This window comes from Nyctereutes procyonoides, unplaced genomic scaffold (assembly GCF_905146905.1).
Source record: "Nyctereutes procyonoides isolate TBG_1078 unplaced genomic scaffold, NYPRO_anot_genome, whole genome shotgun sequence".
In the NCBI taxonomy this organism is placed as follows: Eukaryota; Metazoa; Chordata; class Mammalia; order Carnivora; family Canidae; genus Nyctereutes; species Nyctereutes procyonoides.
This window is the reverse complement of record NW_026575136.1, coordinates 263483-288970: the sequence shown is the minus strand read 5'-3', so window position 1 is coordinate 288970 and position 25488 is coordinate 263483. Positions and strand designations below refer to the sequence as shown.

At 41.6% G+C, this 25488-nt stretch overlaps 1 long non-coding RNA gene across 1 annotated transcript in view; it reads right to left on the bottom strand.

Annotated features, from left to right (window-relative positions):
- LOC129495542 (uncharacterized) overlaps positions 1–25488 on the bottom strand; it is a 69503-nt gene that overhangs the window by 27777 nt on the left and 16238 nt on the right. The window contains exons 4-7 of the long non-coding RNA XR_008661545.1: positions 21857–21975; positions 20635–20815; positions 20386–20496; positions 3509–3579 (exon numbers count right to left, since the gene is read on the bottom strand). This is a non-coding gene — a long non-coding RNA (uncharacterized LOC129495542). The remainder of the gene's footprint in view (positions 1–3508; positions 3580–20385; positions 20497–20634; positions 20816–21856; positions 21976–25488) is intronic.

The window sequence follows — 25488 nt, the reverse complement described above, 5'->3', positions numbered from 1 at the left end:
TAATATTCTAGGGAAGAGGCTGGTCGAGCCAATATTGCACTGATTAAGATTGTACTCCCCTGAAGCGTTCCCCTTAGTGCAGTGGTGTGAAAAGCAGAATCAACATCACTTGGAAACTTGTTAGAATTAGAAAAGTGAATTCTCAGGCTCCACCCGGACTTACTGAATCAGGAACAATGAATTTGAGTTTGAACAAGCCTTATAGGTGATTCTGGCATTGCTAGAGTTTGAGACCCTCTATCCTGGGTAACAACAGTGTCTGGACTGCATGGCCCCCAGGTCTGCACCATCTAGCCCTATACCACCCCACCCCCAGCTTTCTTTCTGCTCCTCTAATATGTCTTGAGATCTTCTTAGCTGCTATTCTTTTTGCCTGGTAAGGCAAAGCAGAACTTTTTTTTAATAAGAAAAGCTGCTTCCTTGGGACACGTGGGTGGCTCAGCAGTTGAGCGTCTGCCTTCAGCTCAGGGTGTGATCCTGGATCCCCGGGATCGATTCCCACATGGGGCCTCCTGCATGGGGCCTGCTTCTCCCTCTGCCTGTGTCTCTGCCTCTCTCTCTCTCTCTCTTTCTCTCATGAATAAATAAAATCTTAAAAAAAAAGAAAGAAAAGAAAGAAAGAAAAGAAAAGAAAAGAAAGAAAGAAAAGAAAAGCTGCTTCCATATTCTGAGTGGGCACAGCATCTAATCATTTAAGTGTATTTTCTTTGACTCTCCCTTAAAGGCTAAAGGCTCCTCTTCATCTATAACTTAAGGAAGGAGGCATCCATTGCCCTGAAAGGGCCTTCTGTGGAACCGGCTTCAACCTCCTCCCCATGTAGACCCTGGGAACCCAAAACTATCTCTGGCAGAAGAGCAGAGTCAAGGAGCCTCAAGGAGGAGACTATGCCCACTTCCTCTTCTTCAGAGTCAATGTTTTTATAACTTTCCCCCTATTCTTTGTTGGGGTGAAGTCAGTCAACAAGAAAGGGAACCAGGCAAAGGGAAACCAATGCCATGCAGAGCAGGAGGTTGAACTGGTGATCAGGGATCAACTCACTCACAGGCCTAAAAGTCAGCAGGAAAAGATGACTTTGGCCCAAGCCAGTCACACAGGCCCACAGGCTGTGCTTTGGGACTGAGCACTGAGCACATGGAGTCTGGCATCAGCATCTAGCCTGGTGAGTCTTCTTCATGGCTGTGTCTGCAGCACCTAGCACAGCACTGGGGTAAGGTAGGAAATGCAGTAAGTATCCTGTGTACTGGCTGCTGCAAGCTGCAAGCTCACTGGAATCACTGAAATCAGCCTCTTCATTCAACTGACCCAGAAACTGAAGCCCAGAAAAGTTAAGTGACTTCCCTTAACACACAGCCAACAAATGGGAGCCCACCTAGAACCCAGACCTTCAGACTCCCAGGGCTTTCACTCTAGCTAAACTCCTTATGGCCCCACTCCTTGCTTTTCTGAGATTTAAGATATACTTGGGGAAATAGTTCAGGGCTTGAATTTGTTTTAATTAATATTAAATTTTGATGTGGAGGAAGAGGGCCTCAGAAAAAAATCATTTCAATGTGAAACTATTTTTGATCACTTTGGGTCTTTATAATCTCTAGCTCCCAGGGCTGTAAATATTGCTGATAGAACAGCACTGATATTGGGCTGGAGGGGGCAGGCCTAGAGTGTAATCCAATTTCCTGAGTTACATTCATATGTGAAGAGCTAGCAAAACTGAAACATGGGGTTGGGCCTCATTTCCTATAAACACTCCTGGATTAGTGAAAAGGGGCATTAGAGATGAACTTCACAGCTGGGTTTTGTTTTCTGGGTTTTACACTAGAGGAAAGACATGTTAATTGATACAAAGTCAAACATTTATAAAAAGATTTTAAAAATCTTAATGAAAAATAGAAATGAAAAAATTCCTTGAATAAGCATAAATATTGATTAGACTCTATACAAGTGCCTGTAAATAAAATGATTTTCTAAAATTATCAGAATGCATTATTTATTATATATGTCACTGAGGTAGGATAATAGCATATTATAGGAAAAAGTGAGGATTATAGGATTTTTTTAAAAGGACAGGGTGAGACTCACAAGCAGCTCAGTTGTAGTATTGGCTGAGCAGAGGCTTCAGGATCCCTCTCTGACAATTAAGAGAGCACCCCAAGCTGTGATGATGACATATAGAAGGATCCAGAGGCTGTGGAACTCAAGAAATCTACTCCATAAAGGGAAGGGCACACCTTCCAGCAATGACGTGTATCATAGTAATAACATCAGTAGCAACTGTTATTCTATTACAAATAATCTTGCTGTATCTTAAATAATTTTTAAGCTAAGAACTTTATTTTCATCAATTTCTTCTCATAGAAGTATACCTATGATGTATATAGACCAGATGATGTGCCAATTTTATTTATTGAGCACCTATCATGTGCCAGGCAACAGGAAACAATGTTGAGAAAAACAGAAATGTCCCCTGCCTGAAGGGAGTGAACAGTCTTGTGGGAAGGCAGATATTAAACAGTAATTCTGCACGAAGAAAATTTCTGCTCTTTGTATCCGTCATTCAACAATCATTAAAATCCTGCTTCATGCTACACACACTCTTGCTAGGCACTAGGACACAAAGATGACAAAGACACAGCCCCAGCCTGGAGGAACTTCTGTCTAGGCAGGAAGAGAGACTCCAAACAAAAAGTAATGCTGAAGAAGGAGAGGAGACTTCACCAAAAAGGAGACATTTGAGCTGAACATGAAAAAAAACTAATAGGATATTTGCTTTCCTGAGAAATGGAGACTTGTAGGCAGAAGAGGAAAAGAGCATGCTGTGCTCAGCTGTGAAGGAGACGAGGCATTGGGGTGGGTGGGCAGTGGCTGGAGGGTTAAGGAGGAGCTGTAGGTGAGGCTGGTAAAGTAGACGGTGGGGCTGGCTCATGCAGCGCTGAGAATTCCTACACTGCAGAGTCAAAACATCCTCTGGGTGAGAGGGTGCCTTTAGGGTCTCAGTAAAGCATCCCTATAATCAACTTTTCACTTTGGAAAAAAGAATTCTGTGTCCAATATAGGGTATGGTTTGAGGAGTAAGACACATGGGTGAGGTCAGTTAGGAGTTACAATCTGCAAAAGGACAGTTCAAATAAAGATTTAAAAAGAGGGGGAAAAAACTATATAAGAAAGAGACAAAACTGTCCAATAACTGTAGGCTGACAATGCTGTGTGCTATAGATCCCATCAACATTATTTCATGTAAGCCCCACAACACCATTACTAAGAAGGTGTTAGTGCTCCCATTTTATAAATGAGGAAACTGAGGCACAGAGAATTTAGGTAATTTCCCCAGGCCACATGTCTAGTAAGAAGCTGGAGTCTGGACTCAAAGCCACTCACCCATTACCATACCTTGCCCAGAGTGCACACTCAGTAAACGTCTGTCCTGGCTAAGGGGGTTGCCCAGCAAGGAGCAAATGCAGTGAACAGTGAGGAATTTCAAAGGAGAGAATGGTCAGAGTGACTCTTGCCCACCTGGTGACAGTCTTCACCCTGTAGTCTCTGGAAGTGTCATCCAGCCTCCCTGCCCTCTGATGGAGAAACATCTAGGAAACAAAGAACAGTCTCTGGGAAGATCCACCAAAACCTCATTTGTTGAATAAAGGGTGATAAAATGGCAAGAAACCGACCACAGGGAACAGAAACTGTGGACTCTGGCTGGGACTTCCTTTTCCACCCACTCTGCCTATTCAGCAGGCCCATACATCACTTTTCCCTCAGACTGTTAATTAGAGAGACACCCACCATCCTGACACAACACGTTAATTATGAAAACAGAGAGCTGTGCACAACATAATATGGAAATGAAGTGACATGCATCCAATTAATTAAGCTTTCACAGCTCCAATCGGTTTTAATTAGAGAAGCTATCCTTTTGACTCTCCTCTCAATCAATAAATGAACTTTGCAATACATACATATTTTTAATCAATTAGCAAGCAGGAAAAAACAGTATAAGTCTGTTGCTGAGGGCACCATGAATTCCTTCATAGGCTACACCATGTGTATTATCCACTTTATTCTTGGTTGAATTTACAAGCAACACAGGTTGAATCTCTACAGCTTGTTTCCAAGTTCGATGAAAAATGAAAGCTGAGAAATGCAAGCCCCATTGTTTCCATACAACCCCTTACCCTTTTTGTTTATAGACCTCGAAAATGTATTGAGGACTCCAGGAATTAAGAAAGGCTCATAGTACAATGTCAGCAGATAAGCTCAAAAGCTGTGTTTTTTCAGGTCATCAGTATACTGTGTATCCTTGACCAAAGGAAAGCTCCTCCTCTCCAGAAAGAGCATCCTCTTTGATGCATGCATATGGTTTCTGGAGGGCAACCCATAGATCAAGGAAGTCCAGACGGGGGGGTGGGGGGACACTCAGACCCTCAGGTCAGCCAGCTCAGCCCTAGCAATTGATGGAGCCACACTTAGGCAATCAGATTTGTTTCACATGTGATCTTCTCACACCACACATCTGGTGCTTCCAATAGGCTGCAATGTGTTGTCTTCCTGTTTAATCCCCCAGGTGGATTTTTAAATGCCTATACTGGGGAAGAGGAAGGTCATAAGAATGGAATAAGCAAAAGGTCAGTACCCATGGGACTCAAAAGGTATAGAAAAAATAAGGTGTAGAATGGGTTGGGGAGTTCAGGAAGCTAAAGCATAGAATGAGATATAAAGGCAGGAAACTCATTTTATGCAATAATTACTGCATAGGAACCCTTCCAAACTCATTTTACAAGGCCAGCATTAGCCTGATATCAAAACCAGACAAGGACGCCACAGGAAAATAAAATTACAGGTCAATATCCCTGATGAACACAGATGCAAAAATCTGCAACACAAAATTAGCAAACAGACTTCAACAATACATTAAAAGGATCATATACCAGGATTAAGCGGGATTTATTTCAGGGATAGAGGGATGGCTTTACAACCACAAATCAACGTCATCTACCACATTAACAAAAAGAAGGGTAAAAATCATACAGTCCTCTCAATAGGTACAGAAAAAGAATTTGACAAAATTCAACATCCAACTATGATAAAACTTTCAACATAATAAAGGTCTTATATGACAAGGCCACAGCTAACACCACACTCAACAACAAAAATCTGAAAGCTTTTCCTCTAAGGTCAAGAACAAGACAAGGATGCCCACTCTTTCCACTTTTATTCAACATAGTATTGGAAGTCCTAGCCAGAACAATTAGGAGAAAAAAAAAGGAATAAAGGTCATCCAAATCAGAAAGGAAGAAGTAAAATTGCCACAATTTGCCGATGACATATTATATTTAGAAAGCTATGAAGACTCCACTAAAAACTGTTGGAGCTAATCAACGAATTGAGTAAAATTGCAGAATATAAAAATCAACATACAAAAATATGTTGTATTTCTATACATTAATAATGAACTATCAGAAAAAAAATTAAGAAAGTAATCCCATTTGTGATTACAGCAAAAATAATGATATACCTAGGAATAAACTTAACCATGGAGGGGAAAGACCTATACACTGAAAACTAGAAGATGTTGATTAAATAAATCGAAGACAACAAAAATAAATGGAAAGATATTCTATGTTCATGGAGTGGAAGTATTAATATTGTTTAAATGTCTATAACACCCAAAGGGATCTACAGATTCAATGCAATCTCCATGAAAATCTCAATGGCAATTTTTTTACAGAATTAAAATAAATAATTCTAAAATTTGTATTGAAATTACAAAAAGCCTGCAGAGACAAAGCAATCTTGAGAAAGAAGAACAAAGCCAGAGGTATCATGCCCCTAGATTTCAATCTACACTACAAAATCATAGTAATCAAACAGTATGGTATTAGCATAAAAACAGATACATAAATCAACAGAATAGAATAGAGAGCCCAGAAATAAACCCCCACCTATATGGTCAACTAACTTATGACCCAAAAAAAGCTAAGAATATACAACTTGGAAAAGGATAGTCTCTTCAATGGAGTTGGGAAAACTAGACAGTCCCGTGCAATAGAATGAAACTAGACCACTACTGTACACCACGGACAAAAATCAACTCAAAATGGATTAAAGACTTAAACATAGGATCTGAAACCATAAAACTCCTTAGAAAAAAAACATAGGCAGTAAGCTCCCTGACATTAGTCTTGGTGATGATTTTTTAGATTTGACAACAAAAACAAAAGCGACAAAAGCAAAAATAAATAAGTAGGACTACATTATACTAAAAAGCTTCTGCACAAAGGAAATAATCAACAAAATGAAAAGGCAACCTACTGAATGGTAGAAAATATTTGCAAATCATATATCTGATAAAGGATTAATACCCAAAATACATAAAGAACTTATACAACGCAATACCCCCAAAAAATGTCTGTTTAAAAAAAATGGGTAAGAGATTTGAACAGACATTTTTCAAGAAAACACATATAGATGGCCAAAACGTGCATTAAAAGATGCTCAATATCACTAATTATCAGGGAAACACATCAAATCTACAATGAGATATCATCTCACACTTGTTAGAATGGCAGTTATCAAAAAGAAAGAACAAGAGTTGGTGAGGATATGAAGAAAAGGGAATCCTTGTGCACTGTTGGTAGGAGTATAATTTGGTACAGCCACTATGGAAAACAGTTTGGAGTGTTCTCAAAAAATTAAAAACAGAACTACTATATTATCCAACAATTCCACTTCTGGGTGTTTATCTGAAGGAAACAAAAACACTAACTCAAATAGATATATGCACTTGCCCCTCCCGGGTGCACTGCAGCATTAGTTACAATAGCCAAGACATGGAAGCAATCTAAGTGTCCACTAGTGATGAATGGATAAAGATGAATGGAATATTATTCAGTCATTAGAAAGAAGGAAACCTTGTCATTTGCAACAACATGGATGGACTTCGAGGGTGTTACGCTAAGCGAAATAAGCTAGACAGAGAAAGACAAATTCCGTATGATCCTACTTATATGTGGAATCTAAAGTAAAAAGTGAACTCAAAGGCACAGAGTAGAGAATACACTGGTGATTGCCAGAGGCAGGGGTTAGAGGTGAGCAAAATAGGTGAAGATGCACAAAAGGCATAAATTTCCAGTCATAAAATAAATAAATCCTGGGCATATAATGTAGAGCAAGGCAACTGTAGTCAATATTATACTGCATATTTGAAAGTCGCTAAGAGAATAAATCTTAGACGTTTTCAATACAAGAAAAGAAATTTTAACTGTGTGGTAATGTATGTTAACTATACTTATTATGGTGTTACTTCTTAATATATACAAATAACAAATCATCATATCATACACCTGAAACTAATAGGATGTTATACATCAATTATACTTCAACTTAAAAAATACAATTCTGCATAGTAAGGAAAGCAAAACAGGAGGAGCTAAAGAGCATAGGTTCACAAATACCTACACCTCCATCCTGGACATAGTAGTCAATCACAGCTCCCTTTGGCACTGATTCCAAAAATGACTTCAGAAATCGTATCAGTTGGTTTAATTTCAGAAACCTTGACTCAAACTGGCTTAAACAATATGGAAATATATTTCTCACATAACAGAAAGTCTAGAGGGCCAGACTGGGGGTAGATTGAGGGTTGGTTGAATCAGTGGTCAATGAAGTTGTCAAGGACCCTGTTTCTCTCCATCTGTCTCTTTTGCCATGTTTAAAGTTGGCTTAGGATTCATTCTGGTTCCAAGGTGGCTGTGGCAAAAATCGTATCCAGGATGACAAGATACAGAGGATACAAGACCACTTGTAGGAGAAAAGTTACCTTTCCCAGAAACCCTCAGCAGGCTTCTTCTCACGGCACAGTGCTCAAAGGTAGACTGCTTGCCTTTTCCTAAATTATTCAGGGAAGGAGATGATCCTGGCAGCTTTAAACTCATCCATTTTAACTGGAATGGATGTTAGGCAATTAACCATTGTGTTGTTCCCTAAGAAGTTCTCATTCTTCACAGCATCATGGTGCCCACTACTAACTACGGTTCAAATTGGCACCAAAGGGGTGCTTGGGTGGCTGAGTGGTTGAGTGTCTGCCTTCAGCTCAGGGCATGATCCTGGGGTCCTGGGATCAAGTCCTGCATCAGTCTCCCCACAGGGAGCCTGCAGCTCCTTCTGCCTATGTCTCTGCCTCTCTCTGTGTGTCTCTTGTGAATAAATAAAATCTTTAAAAACAACAACAAATTGGCATCAGAGATAAATCTCTTGCCCATCTTGGACTGAGAGAAGAGTCAACCATTGGGGAACTAGAGAGCATGACTGAGGGTGAGGGAGTAAAGAGACAGAGGGAAAGCTATTTTGTTTAAGAAAGAGTTCGAGAGTTCGTGTTCTTGAAGTTGAGGAGAAATCCATGCCCCACACCCAATCCTCAAAGACCTATAATAACTTATCTAAAATGAGGAAGAAAAGGTTTTCAGTAAATGATCCATGTCAGGGGAAGCTGTGCTCCGATACTATGGGCAAGAATTTAGGCCAATGTACACTTTCAGGTAAGGAGTTTAAATCAGTCATCAACTTCCACAAGAAAAGTGAAATGGGAGCCACCGATCTGGGATCCAGGGCTCAGAGAGTAACTACAAGCAACATTCACAAGAAGGATACTCAGAAATTTGGTACCTAAAGGACAAAAAATTTCCTGGTCTCTCTTTCTGGCAGAGATCCCTGCTTTTTCTGAGTGCTGATCATAAAGACCTTTTTCCCTTGGTTTGAGGTGAAAAGGAATAATAATAATAATAATAATAATAATAATAATAATTTAGTAAGAATTATTATCAAATCTCTAGGGGAAGTAGGAAGAAGAGAGATAAGAATAGGTGACCATGTATAAATGAGCCAATTCCTCATTTTTCATAGTAGAAATTTAAAAGTATTATCTAAGACTCATAAATCAAGAAATAGAGGTATAGAACATTAATAAGGAGATAATCATCAGAAGAAGTAAATCATAAATAGATCAAAGCAGGTGTTGGGGAGAGGCAATGACCAGCAAAAGACTGCTTCTTGCCATCACTAAGCTCTTCTTTACTATTTATTACTTTGATAAACATTAATTTTTCAAGGATTTTATTTATTTATTTGAGACAGCAGAGAGCACAAGTGGGGAGTGGTGGGGGAGAGGGGCTGAGGAAGAGGGAGCAGCAGACTCCTTGCTGAACAGGGAGCCCTATGTAGGTCTCCATCCCAGGACGCTGGTATCATGACCCCAGCCAAAGGCAGACCCCTAACTAAGCCACCAAGGCACCCCTACCCTTTGATAAACATTTAAAACAAAGTATCTGAGAAGATCAATTTAAATAATTGTCCATTAATGTATCTCCCCTTCCTGGCAGAAAGTAGGTTTTCGATAATTATTTGTTGATTAAATCTATGAAATGTCCCAAATAAGAGCACCTGGTGAGCACCCAGCTAAGTATGTTACAGAGCTGTGTTTTACCCTTTGGCTTTCTCAGATAAGATGGTTCAAGAGCACCTACACGTGCATCCCTGGACTCTCAATCTGGGCCTCACTTATTACAAATCAAGAAGAGCAATACTGAATGCTCTGTCAACTTGAGATTTCAACATCAAAAGGGCATCGCTCTCTCTCTCTCTTTTTAAATGAACATCTACTTCTTACTGATCATATGCACACTTTCACAATATGCCATAGTGTAGACCATGGGTGTAGACCAGGCTCCCAGCTGAACAGCAGCATTCAGAGGTGTTAACATGAGTAATCTACCCACAGGAGAATCTTTATCAGGCAGTCAAAAGAAACTGTTGTCATCAGGTGCTAACAACTTTACCAGACCATCTAATGCCTACACTACAGATAATCAAATGTCTACAGTAGATTACGGCGCAGAGCAGCTCACACAAAATACTCTGTACAAGCCCCCCTCACCATCCATGGGCATTGATGAAGGAATTTTCTCAGTGATTCTCCTGAAGGTTTCCAGGGAAAGATCTTTCTCAATAATGGAATGTTCTTCAAAAACACAGTGGGAAAATCCCTTTGAAGACCAGTACACTAGTGTTTGAATGCAGGCATTTCCAGTATATACTGGACAGGAGCTGTCTGAATATGAAAATATAAAAAATGTAAAATCTTATTGGTTATAAAAATGATTTGCAATGTGACAACCACTGACATTGGGTTTACATGTTTTATTTATTTTTTTAAAGATTTTTCATTTATTTTTTCATGAGAGACACAGAGAGAGAGGCAGAAACACAGGCAGAGGGAGAAGCAGGCTCCATGCAGGGAGCCCAACGTGGGACTCGATCCTGGGACCCCAGGACCACACCCTGGGCCAAAGGCAGCACTAAACTGCTGAGCCACCCGGGCTGCCCGGGTTTATATGTTTTAGTTTAAAATGTATACTATACAAATTAATGAAATGTTCAAAGTATTTGGGTTGGTTGTGGAAAAAATGCTGATTTAATTCCCTGTGGGGTATCTCCTAACTGGAGGTCACCATCTGTCCATGAGGCCCACCTCTGCTCTACTGCCCCAAAACCGCCACTGGCCCTGAGCAAAATGGGCTAGGAGTAGGTCCCTCCAGGCTGCCTATGAAGAGACATACACCTAACGCTCTGCTTCAAGCAAGCTGGAGCCAGCTAGGACTCCTCTGGGACCCATGGACTGCCTGGACTTGTTTCTGCTGCAGGAGATGCCACCATCAGGAATAGCTGGGACCCCTCCCCACCCCCTCCATATCTCCCCAGTCCACCCAGGGCTACTCAGAGGATCTAGGGGTTGTGACAGCAAGGCTTGTGTGAAAGCAAATCTACCATTAGCCACTAGGCATTCTTTGCCATCACAAAAGAATGGACTCTTTAGGTGACACTGAATCTAGTGGCTAAAGCACAGGCATGCAAACTGCCCCAACACACACCCAGATTTTAGCTTCAAGTGACCCAGTACTTGTAGTCTCAGACTCCTGCTCCAATAAATACAAGTCTGCCCCAGTTGTTTGCAAAGTCGAGGTGCCAGATATTACATTTTCTGAACTGGCTTAGCTGCTGTGTCATGACACACAAATGATCAGCCTAAAAGGACATCCGGGCACAGACTGGGAATCTCTGTCCTGCTGAACTGCCAATGTTGCCAGCTGGCTGGGGGCATCTCAGTCGCCTTTAGCCAGAGACAAAACCAGGCAGCACTGAGGTGCTACCATTTATATTTCCCCTCATTTTTAAGGTGCTGCAGTTTAAGTATCATGTGGCACCATTGTGAAATTGAGCTGAGGACAGCTCCAGTCATGATCTCTGAGATCACAGGCCCTTTGTCACCCAAGGTTATGCCAACAACAATGTGACATCTGTGCATTGATTGGTACCGAAGGCATCCCTCCTGGGGTGAGAGGACAACAGGTCGTTTGAATGATCTCCTTTCCAACTTTCCTGCTTCCATCCGTCCTTCCTGAAGGCTCACAGTGTCACAAAGAAGAGAGCCCACTAACGGTTTGGGGGTACCACAATTACTGCTGTTTCCACAGCAGTATGACACAGATTCAACTTCAAAGAAAGAGTACCCCTTGCCGGTTAATGTTGGCAAAGCAGAGGAAGCAAAGAAGGAAGGAGAGACGGTCATAGAAGACGCGGGGGTCTGGTTCTGGTTGAATTAGCCATGTGTCACAATGATTTACAGCGGGGCTCTTCTTGCAACATTTTCCCTCTAATAATGAGATGAGCTATTTATCCAAGACTCCAAAGTGCTTGTCTGTTTTATTGCTACCCAGCCCAGCAAGAAGACCCTCAGAACATTTTTTTTTTTTTTTTTTTTAGCAGACAGAAGATGTCCCTCCACAACTGGGATGCTAAAAACCTGAGATATCCAGGTTTCCTTCCCACAGGAGCAGTCAGGGCATGAACTGTAGTGGGCCTGCCTCACCACCAGAGGGTGCCCTGTGGTCACTTTTCCCTCTCAGCTCTAAGTTGGATGTCCCTCCTGAGTGGGGGCAGAATGAAGTGTCAAGTGCATCACACAAATTAATACCAAGGTTTTTTTGTTGTTGTTGTTGCTGTTATTGTTTTTAGGAATGCCTGCTGGGATGATGTCAGACTTTTACCATACATAATTATTTTGCTTTGGGCAATGTCCTTTGACCCATGCTATTGTGAACATCTTAACCAAGCAATAGTTTCCTGAACATTGTGTTTTCATTATGACAGCTGTTCACGTTTGCAAAGTACTCATTTCAAAACAACACACTATTCTAATACCCATGATTCCAGGACACAGGGCACAGGGGGAGAAAAGGGAATCTCTCACCAGCCCATCAGGACTCATCACTCTGACAAAGACATAGCACACCACTACGGGTTTCTCATATGGATTTGGAATGGGGAACCCATTCCAAAGATCCAATCCCCACCAATATCTTATCTGCTCTTCCACCACTGGCCTTCCCAGCCATCTTCTTCCAGTGGGCAGATAATGGTGACTAACACCCTAGGACACAGAAAGCTTTCGACTGCATTAATAGAATGAATAGGTTTGGTCATTCCTGTGACAAAAAGATCAGTTTACAAGCTGGATGGCTATAGCTTAGATGGCCTATATCCATGGACCTGAATTTTTCTGTGTAAAATGTGCTGGTTCATCAGAAAACCTGTTCCCCTTCTCTTCCCAGCTGTCATTCTTTTCTCTGACCCTTCACCAAAACTCCCAAATCATAATACATCCATGTAGATATTGTACCCACATATACTCCTTTCTAATTTCCCCCACATTTTCACTGGCATCTCATGATACAAGGTTGAAATGAGTAGAGAAGGGATTAATGAATTTTTGCAATTCTTCCAAGAAAAATCTGTTGGTCTGCTCCATGTTCCCTTATGTTACATAGCCCTTTATTATAGGTATTTTTGCTCTCTTATAACATCTCCTTTACCAAGTTCTACCATTGTGTGCTCCCCTAAGACAGGGACCAGCTCTATCTTACCAGCTTTATATCCCCAAAGCTTTGCAAAGTTCTTGACATATAATAAGTATTTAATAATTGTCTGTTCATTGGAATTATTATACCCATTTGACAAATAAGGTAATCAAGTCACCAGAGGGGCTAAATGACACTATGTGCCACATCTACTGCTGGGAGTGAGTAATGGAATGGTCCACCTAGAAGAATAAACAATCAATGAGAAAATATGTGCTGGATTCTGACTCTGGAACAAGCATCCTGATAAACACAAAACATAAAATAACAAGACGAGATGCCCATAGCAAGTCCTAGACGTCCATCGAGTGACTAGTGGGGCCCTTTAACTTCTCTGGGTTTCAGTTTTACCCTATTAAGAAATAGCAGTTTGGAGGATAATATCTATAATGGCTCATTTAGCTCTAACACTCTACTACCTCTGTCAATGCTCTTGCTGGGGAGACACTACACATACTTTTGCAGAGATGTAGGACAAACAAACCAGCAGACACGGGTCACAAAAGAGTTACCAAAAAATTGCCCTATTGCCACAGGGAGTCAAGGTGGAAAGAGCAGTTCAGATGCATGCTGAGAAAAGTCTAGAGATGAAAGCACCTGGAGCATGGAAGAGGTAAGAAGCTTTACTCACGTGGGACTAGAGCTGAGCCCAGGGCTAAAACATACACAAAACTGAAGTGGGGAGGCCAACGTATCCAGGTGCAGGAAGCACAAAATGTGCATTCAGACGACACAGTATCAGGAAGCAGGGGAACTGCATTTCCATGGTCAATGCCTTCGTGAAAGAGAGGTTTGGGTCTAATATTAATAAATAAAAGCCTGTCTCCACTTCAGTCAGTGTCTTTTCCTCTCTATCCAAAAGCACACCCATTTCATTTCTCCTGGCTGCCAACCCCCCCAATCTAAATTAGGTTTGATCCTACTGTTCAGTCTCACAGCATTCTGAACTTTCACTACATGGCAAAAATCGTAATTACACAGGCACATAGGCTATTACTTGTCCCCTACAAGACTGCAAGGTCCGGGAGAGCAAGACTTCCATGTGTTTTGTTCGCTGCTGAATCCCCCACACCTGCAGTACACTAAATGTTCAGTACGTGTACGATGAATTCATAAATGAAAATCGGCCTAATTTGGGAAGTGGGTCCGTGTAACGGAGGCCACTCTCCAGGTCCCAGTTGCTGGGGTTGCCTCAGCAGCTTAGCCCAAAGTCAGCTGAGGGTATATGTGACAGGTGCAGACGGAGCCTGGCGGCCAATCTGGACCTGTGCCTACCGTTTGAGAACTGTAACCGCCAAGTTTCATCAGCCAGCCCCGCCTTGAGTGTGCTACACCACAACCCTCTCCATTTCCTCTCCGCCGAAACGGAAGACACACTCCTTTCCAAACACCACTTCTCCTGATGAGCTTCAGACCCCCCTTCCAGCCACCCCCGACACACCAGTTCAGGCATCCTGCCTCTGATTCCATCTCATAACGAGAGGCTTCCTCTGCGCACATCCAAAGCCAGGGAGCAGAGGTGTCTAACCCATGCCCCCCCAGCTGCAGGTCCCTCAGGCTACTTCTGCTTTTTAAAAGCTGAGGCAACACAGTCCCAGAAAGCACAGGTGACCCCTTGAAGGTCACACAGCTAAAAGTCCATGCAAAGGAATCTAAAAAATACTCCTTCTCATAACCCTAGTTTTAATATCCAGTGCTTCTGGTAGACCAGGAATTCTGCTCAATGCTCCCTTGCATTATCCCTGTTAATCCTCACAACAGTCGGGTGAGATAAGTAGATTATTAATCCCATTTTACAGTCAAACCTGAGTCACAGATTAGTTACATAACCCCAAATCACTCAGCTTAAAGAAGATCTGGATTCTAACTCAGGACCAAATCTGACCCCATGGCCTGAACTCAGTCTCCTACATATTCATCACACTGATAATGAGATGCATTTTTCCCTCTCCCAGACCTCTCATTCAATTATGAACTCCCTCAACAATGGGGTCATGCTGTGGGAGAACTGGTCCATGGTTCATGAAAAGTATTTCAGAGTAGGACTCACCCAGAGTAATCTTCCCTCAGAAAAATTAAAAACTAAATCTCCAGTATCCTGCTTCCAACCTCTCTACTTCTCCAGACACCCTTTCTTTCCTGCACTCCCAACCACATCAGAACCTGGACCCTTTATACCTCCACAGCAGCCTCACTCCGGCCTCCTTTCCTTCCTTTGCTTCACCACCAAACTTTTCCAGGAGAAATGCATGAAACAAACCCAGTGACTAGTGAGTACGCACCTACCACATACATGGGGCCTACCTTTCAAATTCAAGCACATCCCATTTTAACCAAATCATCAAGGCCTAGTTCCATCATTTCTGTAGGAAAGGCTTATATTTGCTTCTCTGGGGTAGTCATCTGATGCTGTTGCTCTAGGCCAGCATTTCTGCTGCCCTGGGAATCCTAGAGCATTTATAGCCCTGTGGGTACCCTCCACTGGGGGCTCGTGTACTCACATTTTAACACAGAGAAACCTTAAGGGTGCCTAGGTGGCTCAGTAGTTGAGCATCTGCCTTCGGCTCAGGTCGTGATCCCAGAGTCCTGGGATCAAGTCTCACATTGGGCTCCCCTTCCCCTCCCCTGCCCCCCCTCCAACGGAGCCTGCTTCTCCCTCTGCCTCTCCCTCTCTGATGAATGAATAAATAAAATCTTAAAAAAAAAAGAGGGAGAAAAAAGGCCTAGACCACAAAGACTACAGGTGTGGATACTCACAGCCTCTTCCAGCCCCAGCCCTCCGAAACTGGGAGTTTGCTACTCTATATTGAACACCTACTATGTGCCTTACCTACCTTTTCTCGTTTAATCCCTAAAACCACTGCATGAAGTGGGTTGCAGTGTCCCAAATCTACTGGTGAAAAAAATGAGATCCAGAGAGATCAAATAACTTCCCATAAACTATAAAAGATCTGGGGGACCAGTCTTGCCTGACCCCAAAGCTTTGCATATACACCACCACACTAAGCTGCCTCATCCACTCTCTCAGTAAGACTTAAGATTTTACAAAGCAAAGCCTAGCTCTTATCTTCCCAGACAATGCTGGTCTATCAGGTCCAGTTGCTGGGGTTGCCTCAGCAGCTTAGCCCAAAGTCAGCTGAGGGCTAGACTGAGTCACAGAAGGTCTATCAGAGGAACTGTGTACAGTCGGCAGACAGTAGAGACTACATAGGACATACAAGCAGACATTTGTATTATCTGCCTTTAGATTATGGCTCTCAGCTCTGACATTTCTTACGTATAATTGTGCCCACAAATCCAGTTTGATTTGCTGTTCTGCTTATTCACTCTTTGCATTAGAATTGTTTAGATTTGTTGGACCAACCAAACTTATAAATGGAAAATTAAACCAGAGGTGAATGTGCTTCATGCAAGGAATATTGATCAGAATAAGACGACACAGAGCACAGGCAGCCCTTTCAATATACAGCCAAAATTTCCCAGACTATTGACAATTTTCACAAAGCTTTTTAATAATTGTATGTCTGCTTTGGCTCTTCAATTGCCCCAACTTTGGGTGGTGAAATCACAGCATGTTATTTTAATGCCTTTATAACAGACTAGTTCAATTCAATTTTTTTTAATTTATTTATTTATGATAGTCACAGAGAGAGAGAGAGAGGCAGAGACATAGGCAGAGGGAGAAGCAGGCTCCATGCACCGGGAGCCCGATATGGGATTCGATCCCGGGTCTCCAGGATCGCGCCCTGAGCCAAAGACAGGCGCCAAACCGCTGCGTCACCCAGGGATCCCGACTAGTTCAATTCAAATAACCATGTCTCCTGAGTGCCCATGGTAAATGGCAGGAAGGGCTGAGAAGTGGATCTCACGGCCACACAGAACCTGAAAAGCCTGAGATATGTGCTCCATCTGAAAACCACAAAGGCTTTGGGGCCTGCTGCTCTCACCTCTAAAAACCAAGCTCCTAAAATCCAGCCCCCAAGACCAGCAGGATCAGCATTACCTGGGAAATTGTTAGAAATGCAAATCCTTGGGCTCTTGTTCAGACCAACCCCTGTATCGACATCACCTGAAACAGGGCTTGCCCATAATAGTCGCTGAGTACAGATGCCTTGTTTACTCGGTAAATAACACACAGAGGGGATGGGGAGGGATGAGTATCATGAAGAACCCAATGGCTGCCAATGTCACCTGCTTCACATTTGTCCAGGGGTAGCTTCTATTCCCCAAAATGGTAGCTTGAGCTTGCTTCAGAATGGGCTAAAAACACAGTTCTCTGAGCTGCACCCGAGTTTCCGAGTCAGCAGGTCTAAGCCAAGGGCCAAGAACATGCATGTTAACAAGTTTCCCCCACTGTTGCTAATGCAGCTGGCACAAGGACCACGCTTTGAGAACCTTCGCCCCAGAGGTAAGAATTACCTGTCTCCACTTTCTGCCTCCTTTTCTGGACTTAAGTAGTATACTTCTTTTTAAATCCTTTTCTCCAAACTTCTCAAACCTTCACTCAAAATACTGCCTAAGGGCTGATCCCAGAATAACTAAAACCAAAATGAGAATGAATTCCTTTCTCTTTAAAGGAACAGGAAGGAATCGACCTCAATAATATAAGAGGTACTTCCTTCATTCCAGAAACAGAAAAACAAGGATAGCACACAGTTTTTAGAAATTGGTGCTCAATTTTTTTTCTGGGCAGGCAAAGAACATGCATTCTGAATATCTGGTTCCTTTTCCAAAAGCTGCTCCAAAGCTGCTGGCAGCCTTTAGAGTTTACCCAGCCATGAGACGGCAGCACTAAGTTGGTGTTCGCACAGAATGTTATGCTGGGCCCACAGAGCCCCTGCCTTTCCTCTCTCTGGGTGACTTTCCAGATCAAGGCAATAAGCAATGGACTAATACGTTCGATGGAACAAAATAAGCCACAGTCCCCCTCCCAGAAAAGGTGGCATTTAAGAAATTTGTCCGGCAAATGCAGACCATGGAACACAGACCTGAAATGGAGTTGCATGCATTCCATTCAGTCCCTAAAGATGGAGCCTCAATTTCCTACACCCAAATTAGGAAAGAGAGGGCTGTTAATTGGTCATACCTTACTAATGGGAGACAATGGGCAGAATGACAAATCTGTGCCCACCTCCCACCCCCCATAATGTCTGGGACAAGTAGCCATCTTAGCTACAAGGCAACTGATGCTGACCTGAAATAAAAAATCAACTCAAAATGGATTAAAGGACCTAAATGTGAGATCCAAAACCATAAAATTCCTAAAAGAAAACATGGGCAGCAAACTCTTAGACACCAGTCTTAGTAATATTTTTTTGGATCTGTCTCCTGAGGCAAGGGCAACAAAAGCAAAAATAAACAAGAGACTACATCAAACTAAAAAGCTTTCACATAGTGAAGGAAACCATCAACAAAACAAATAGGCAACCTACTAAATGGGAGAAGACATTTGCAAATCATATCTCCAATAAAGGGTTAAAATCCGAAATATATTCAAAAACTCATACAACACCAAAAAAGTCCAATTAAAACATGGGCAGAGGACCTGCATAGACATTTTTCCAAAGAAGACAAACAGATGGCCAACAGACACATGAAAAGATGGTCACCATCATTAATCATCAGGGAAATGCAAATTGAAACCACAATGAGGTATCACTTTACACCTGTCAGGATGGCTAGAATCAAGAAGATAAGAAATAAGTGTTGGCGAGGATGTGGAGAAAAGGGAACTCTGTACTGTTGGTGGTAATGTAAGTTGGTGCAGCCATTGTAGAAACCAGTATTAGAAAATTAAAATTAAATTAAAAACTAGAAATACCATACAATCCAGCAATTCCACTTCTGGGTATTTATCCAAAGAAAACAAAAACATTAATTCAACAGGATAGATGCACCCCCATGTTCATTGCAGCATTTTTAATAATAGCCAAACTACGGAAGCAACTGTGTATTGACAGATGAATGGATAAAGACAATATAATACTCCTCCCCCCACCCCACCCCCATACACATGCCCACAGAGGGATATCACTCTGCCATTAACAAAATAAAAAATGAAATCTTGCCATCTGCAACAACATGGACAGTCCTAGAGGGATTATGCCAAGTGAAATAACTCAGACAGAGAAAGACAAATACCATATGATTTCACTTATATATAGAATCTAAAATATCAAACAAACAAAACAGAAACAGATTCATAAATACAGAGAACAAACTGGTGGTAGCCGGAGAGGAAGGGAGATGGGTGAAGTAGGTGAAGGAGATTAAGAGGTACAAACTTCCAGTCATAATATAGATAAGTCAGAAGAATGTAAAGTATGGCACAGGGAATAGAGTCAATAAAATTGTGATAATGATAGATGGTAACTACACTTATCGTTATGATCATTTTATAATGTATAGAAGCGTTTATTCAATGCTTCATCTGTGTGCTTCATCTAAAACTAATACAATATTATATGACAACCATACTCTAAAAAAAAAGTATATGGGGCTGCCATATACTCAGTCAGTTAGGTTTCTGCCTTCTGATCCCAGGGTTCTGAGATTGAGCCCTGCATCAGGCTCCCTGCTCAAAGGGGAGCCAGTTTCTCCCTCTACCTCTGCCTGTGCCGCTCTGCCTGCTTGTGCACACTTGCACGTTCTCTGTCAAATAAATAAATAATCTTTTTTAGGTGTATATATTTATATATAAAGATGCATTAGAAATTTTAGATCCTAAACAAGAGGAACACTGCCCCAAGATCTATTCTCTCATGATTTGCCAAAGTACGGTATACTGTAAGTTATAGGCATTATTTTTCCATGTCAAAAACAGGGATTCATGGTTTGTGAGCTATGAGGCTACTTTGCAATAAGCATGTATCAAACACAGAGACTCCCAGCACATCCAGAGTGTAGGGTGGCCACAATAAGTGTAAAACTGTTCAGAAAATGCAATTCTTCCTTCTTTGCTCAATCTCCCACCATTGTCACCTCTTCCGAGGCTTGGTCTGAATTTAAATCTATTTGGGGAAAGACTTTGCTTCACTTATATGCTTTCCGCCCAAATGTCTCAGATATAGTTACTCATGCTTCACATAATCCTAATGAAAATGTGGGGTTTTTTCCCTAGAATTATCTGGATAATTCCTTCCATTTTCCTTGGCATTGGAGACTGAAGCCCTAAACATTATAAGGCTCTTTCCTTCACTAGATCAGTTTACTAGGTCAGTTGTTCACTACATCTAGTTGTTCACAGTTGTTTCCAAACTTGGCTTATCATCAGAATAAACTGTCGAGTTTTGTTTGGTTTTGGTTTCATTTTTAAAGTATAGATTCCATGACACTGCCCAACCTACTGACTTAAAATCTTGAGGAGGTAGAAAGCTGGAAAGTTGTGCTGGTTTCCAACATGTGTGGGGAACAGTAACCCACCTGAGGGAGTTCCAATGATCAAGCAGGTTCAGAAAAGACTGCACTAGGAAACACACCTTTCCAGACTTCAGAGCTGCTTCTTCTTACCATACTCAGTGTCCTGTGGGACCACTGGGAAGGAAACATGGTGAATCTACAGGATCTTCTTACAGAGGAAGAACAGAAAGAGATTTTCCTAGAACCCAAGAGTGTCATGTGGGAGGATTCAAGCAAGCTTCAAGCAGGGACAGGGTCAGGGCCTCTCATTACCTGCTTCCAGTTCATCCTCTTCTAGTTCAGAATTTCCTTACTTTCTGTGGGCTTTGTACACTTGAGTTTACCAGATACAGTACTGCATGGCATAAAAAAACCATGAAACTGCTCTTCCCTGTCACTGTGTTCCTTCAGTCAAGTACATCTTCAAGGAGGCCTTGTAATCCATCCCAGATCTCTGGCAAAGGAACATGGAAAGGAAATGAGTGAAAACAAAGACATGAGGAGAGAATCAAGTTGTTGGGACTCTCTGAAGGAGAGAATCAATAACTCAGGGAGGAGTTCATCTTGTTTCTGAGGGTAATGGAACTGCCCGAGCAGCACCCTGAGGGTGTTGGGCTGGAGAGCCAACCAGCCCTCCACCAGCACTCACGTCCACAAGGAACATCTGTTCACACCCAGGCTACTGCAGGGAGATTTATTTCTATTAACTGGGGGAGGAAGAAGGCATTTGGTTGGGGTAGGGTTGAGAGAAGAGAGGAAAAATGGAAGGTTTGTGTTGGTAACTCTCACCCACTCAGCCCTGTGGTTTTAGTCTCTGATAATAGAGGGCACGGTCAGACGTTGGACACTCTGCTTTCAGGAGAGGTCTTTATAAAGGTTTTGGCAAAGCAATGCTGCTCTTGGATCCAGGTAGCACAAGGGTGGGTGGGAGACCTGGCTTAGTCAGGGTTCAATCAGAGAAGCAGGACCACTGTGAGTGATATGAAATAAGGAGCTAGATCTCACCTGGCTGTGAGAGGCAGTAGGGCAGTCCATGCAGGACATTGCCACAGATCAGCTAAATCAGTCATCAAGAAAGAAAACTGGATGTGGTCAATGGCAAGAACAACCTGGGACCTGCATCGGTCTCCCACTACCTCCTACCTTGATGCCTTAGGTGATATGCAGGAGACAAGGGGCCCCTTCACCACAAAGTTGCACATGGACCTGGCCAAGAATTCACAGAAGCAGCAAATGTGGTGGGACTGGCCCCAGCCCAATAGCAAATCAGTGATAAATGGGGGCAAGTTGCCACTCTGCTGTATAGACTAACAGAGTGGAAAAAATATGGCTGCTGCTTCACTCCTGCCCTCCAGATCTCACACAAAGTATCTCTTGTGAGCAAAACTAATCTGTGCTTATAAAAAGAAGAGAATTCTGTGAATGGAAAATCTTGCTTGGCTAAGTTTAGCTGACAATGCAGATGCACAACAAGATTTTCTCCCTGTTCTGGTACCTGGTTGCTCTGGGTACATGAAGCATTTCAAGAAGCGTGATGTGAACTCTGGAGTCCTCCCAGTGACTGAACTCCAAAACAGGTCCAGGACTGTGAATGCAGCTTCTTGGGTCAGCTTGCTGGGGAAAAGATGTCAAAATGTGTGTCTTGGGAAGGAAAGGAAGAACATGACAGACTGTTTGATGAACATATATGTATATATGAAAGCCCACTTGGAGATTCTCCCAGATAATTGGGGGGTACTGTGGGCAAGTAGGGGGTCAGAGAGTCATACCACTCTAATTTGCATATAAATGGAGATGTCACCCCACGTTGTATTCAGGGATGGGGATGCCTGGACAAGCTGGTTACACAAGGTAGTGGTATCTCATAATGAGAATTACATAAACTCATGAGCTAGAAAGGAATCGGGGTCATTATTTGCCTCTCCTCTCCCCTCCATGCGCATCTTCTGCTACTTGCAGGTTTCTAGACAGATCACACAATTACACGCTTTGGAATCTTTGCATTTGGTGTAGCCTCATTGTGAAGACTATTTCCTTGCCCTTCCTCATCCCCTTTCCCTCAATAACACAGACTCAAATTCCAAGTCTCAGGTCAAGTATCTCCTCTTCTCTGACTTCCAGGTAGTATCAGTTAAAGGACCCTCCCATGGGCCATCTATTGATAGCACCTTGATTACTTCTTCCAAGGCACCTAAAATAAACTGAACAATTTGATGGTCTTTTTTTATTTTAACCATTCTATTAGGTCTTTAGTGATACTTTATGGTGGTATAAATTTGCATTTTCCTAATGAAATAATGATGTCAAGCACCTTTTCATGTGCTCTTGTGCCATTCACATATCTTCTCTGATGAAATATCTCTTTAAATCTTCTGCCCATTTTTTAAATTGAGTTGTTTCTTCTTAAGTTTTGAGTGTTCTTCATATATTTTTGACACAAGCCCTTTATCAGATATAAAATCTACACATAGTTTGTCCCAGTCTGTGGTTTGTCTTTTTATTCTTTTAACATTGTCTTTTGAAGAGCAAAAGTTTTAACTTTGATAGAGACTAATCCACCAGTTTTTTAAATTAGTTGTATCCTTCCTTTAATTTTCTAGTGATCTATTCATCTCCACTGAACTATAAATTCTTTGAGGGCAAAAACTAACTTCTTCTATATCTGGAGTCCTAGCAATAGGACCATGATTAGCACTTAAGAGACACTGAAATTGTAGTTCTTAGGGCTGCATTATTACTCCTGGCTATTGTGGGAGAGCCGTTGAGCTTCCTGGCATCTTTATGTAATAACTACTCCTTTTTAAAGGAATGGAGGTTTTAGTCAATGTGACAACTTTTTCTAAGCAAGGACTGCCCTGGTAAGGCCTCTGTACATTTCCCTATATGTACATCTGTATATTTGAACAGAGAAGGATGAAAAACAGAAAAATCCTCTCCTGAAGGTCCTTCATTGGGGAATCTGCTTGCTTTCGCTTCTCATCTGGGAGAACTCTTTTTTTTTCCAGAATAAGTGAAGAAAAATCTCATAGCAGTCTCCCCATGGGCGTCACCAGGAAAGCAGTTCAAGTAAATTTCACCATGGACCTGCTATTTCTGCTGTAGGAAAGATGTTTAATCAAAGAGATAAAACAGGGCACCTGGATGGCTCAGTAGTTGAATGTCTGCCTTCGGCTCAGGACGTGATCCCGGGGTCCTGGGATCGAATCCCACATCAGGCTCCCTGCATGGAGCCTGCTTCTCCCTCTACCTATGTCTCTGCCTCTCTCTGTGTCTCTCATGAATAAATAAATAAAATCTTTAAAAAAGAAAAAAAGAGATAAAACATCTCCTCTATGTATAAAAAGAACCACAGCCTGGAAGTTCCCTGCGGCAGCCGCACAATAGCTGCCAGCCCCCACCACAGTCTTCCACAGATATCAACCCAGCCCTGAGGTTGGCTCCTTCAGGCTAACAGCAATGAAGGACCTATCTAAATATTGCTAGGATACTGCATTCACGAGAAAACAAGAGTTGAAATATTTTAAGAAGCATTTGTCTTGTGGTGCCCTGAAATATCTCCATCTTTCACAATTAAAGACTAAGCATGTATTCTAGTTCTAAAAATATAAGACTAAGAGGACAACCACTAGCAACAGAAAACATCTTGCTTCAAACACCAAGAATTGCTGATAAAGTATAATTTTAAAATGTATTAAGTATTTTATTAGGTTCACATACAAAAAAAAGTGGAAATTTCTAGGTGCCAAAAAGGAGCATGGAACAGAGTGATGGCTTAGAAGCTGATAATGCTGTGGTTGCCATAGAGTGAAAAACATAACAGCTTGAATTTTAAAATAGGAGACATGATGTTGGACCCAATGCAAGGTAAAGAGTTGGAAGTAAGAACTCTCAAAGTGGAACTCTAAAATGTGATAACCCTTCTGAAAAGATAGGCTACAACAAAGTCTATCAGAACAGATAAACAAGAAGTCTTGTCTGTGTCTGAATTCTAGATGAGCCAAAACAACTCTTTTAGGAATTAGAAATCCCAGACAGGCCTGGAGTTCAAATTTATCCACATTTTCTAGGAACTCCTCAGTGCCTGGGCCAGTGATAACTTTGAGGCTCTTGCTAAAAGAACAACCATTAATGCCACAAGGGATTCATGGAAGGGAAAAGGTTAACCTAAGATAAACTATTAAATTTAAATTAATATTAAAATTGTCTATTAAAATTAAAAGTGTCTATTAAAATTGTCAAAATCCACAAGGAGAAATCTACCACAAACAGAAGGCAGAAAACACTGTAAATACAAGATTAGACCTTGAGAATCTGAGGCAATAGAATTATAATCTGAAAAAAATGTTAACAAGGTAGTATTTAAAATAATTAAATATCTAATGAAAAATAGAAACCTTTATAAAAGTATAAGAGTCAGCCTGTAGAAATTTTAAAGAGTGTGACTGACAAACTTGATCTAACAGACATTTATAAAACTCTGTACCTAAGAATTAAAGAATATACATTATTAGGACTCACAGTCATCTTAAAAAATACCAAACAACAAATATCACATAACCATGCTCTCTCATCATAATACAATAAAAATAAAAATCTATAACAAGAGGATGACTGAGTGGTTCAGTCACTTGAGCTTCTGACTCCTGATTTGGGTTCAGGTCATGATCTCAAGATCAAGGGATCAAGCCTTGCATTGGGCTCCATGTTTAGTGTAGAGTCTACTTGCCCCATTCCATCCCACTCTATTTTCCCCCGTGTATGCACCCATGCTCACTCTCTCTCAAATAAATACATAAATAAAATATTTAGTGTCTGGCTGGCTCAGTTGGTAGAGCATGTGACTCTTGATCTCAGGCTTGTGAGTTTGAGCCCCATGTTAAGAGTAAAGATTACATTTTTAAAAATCTATAACCAAAAGATAACCCTTGAAACTCTCATATGTTTGGAAATAATTCATGGGTCTATTAAAACATTTTAATAAATAGTAGGAAATATTCTATTCCAAGTAAATGAAAATTCTATATATCAAAATGTGGGGGATGCAATTCAAGCAGCACTTACAGGTAATTTTATATCATACATATGTTAGAGCTTAAGACTGCTAAGCATCTGGCTCAAGGTTGGGAA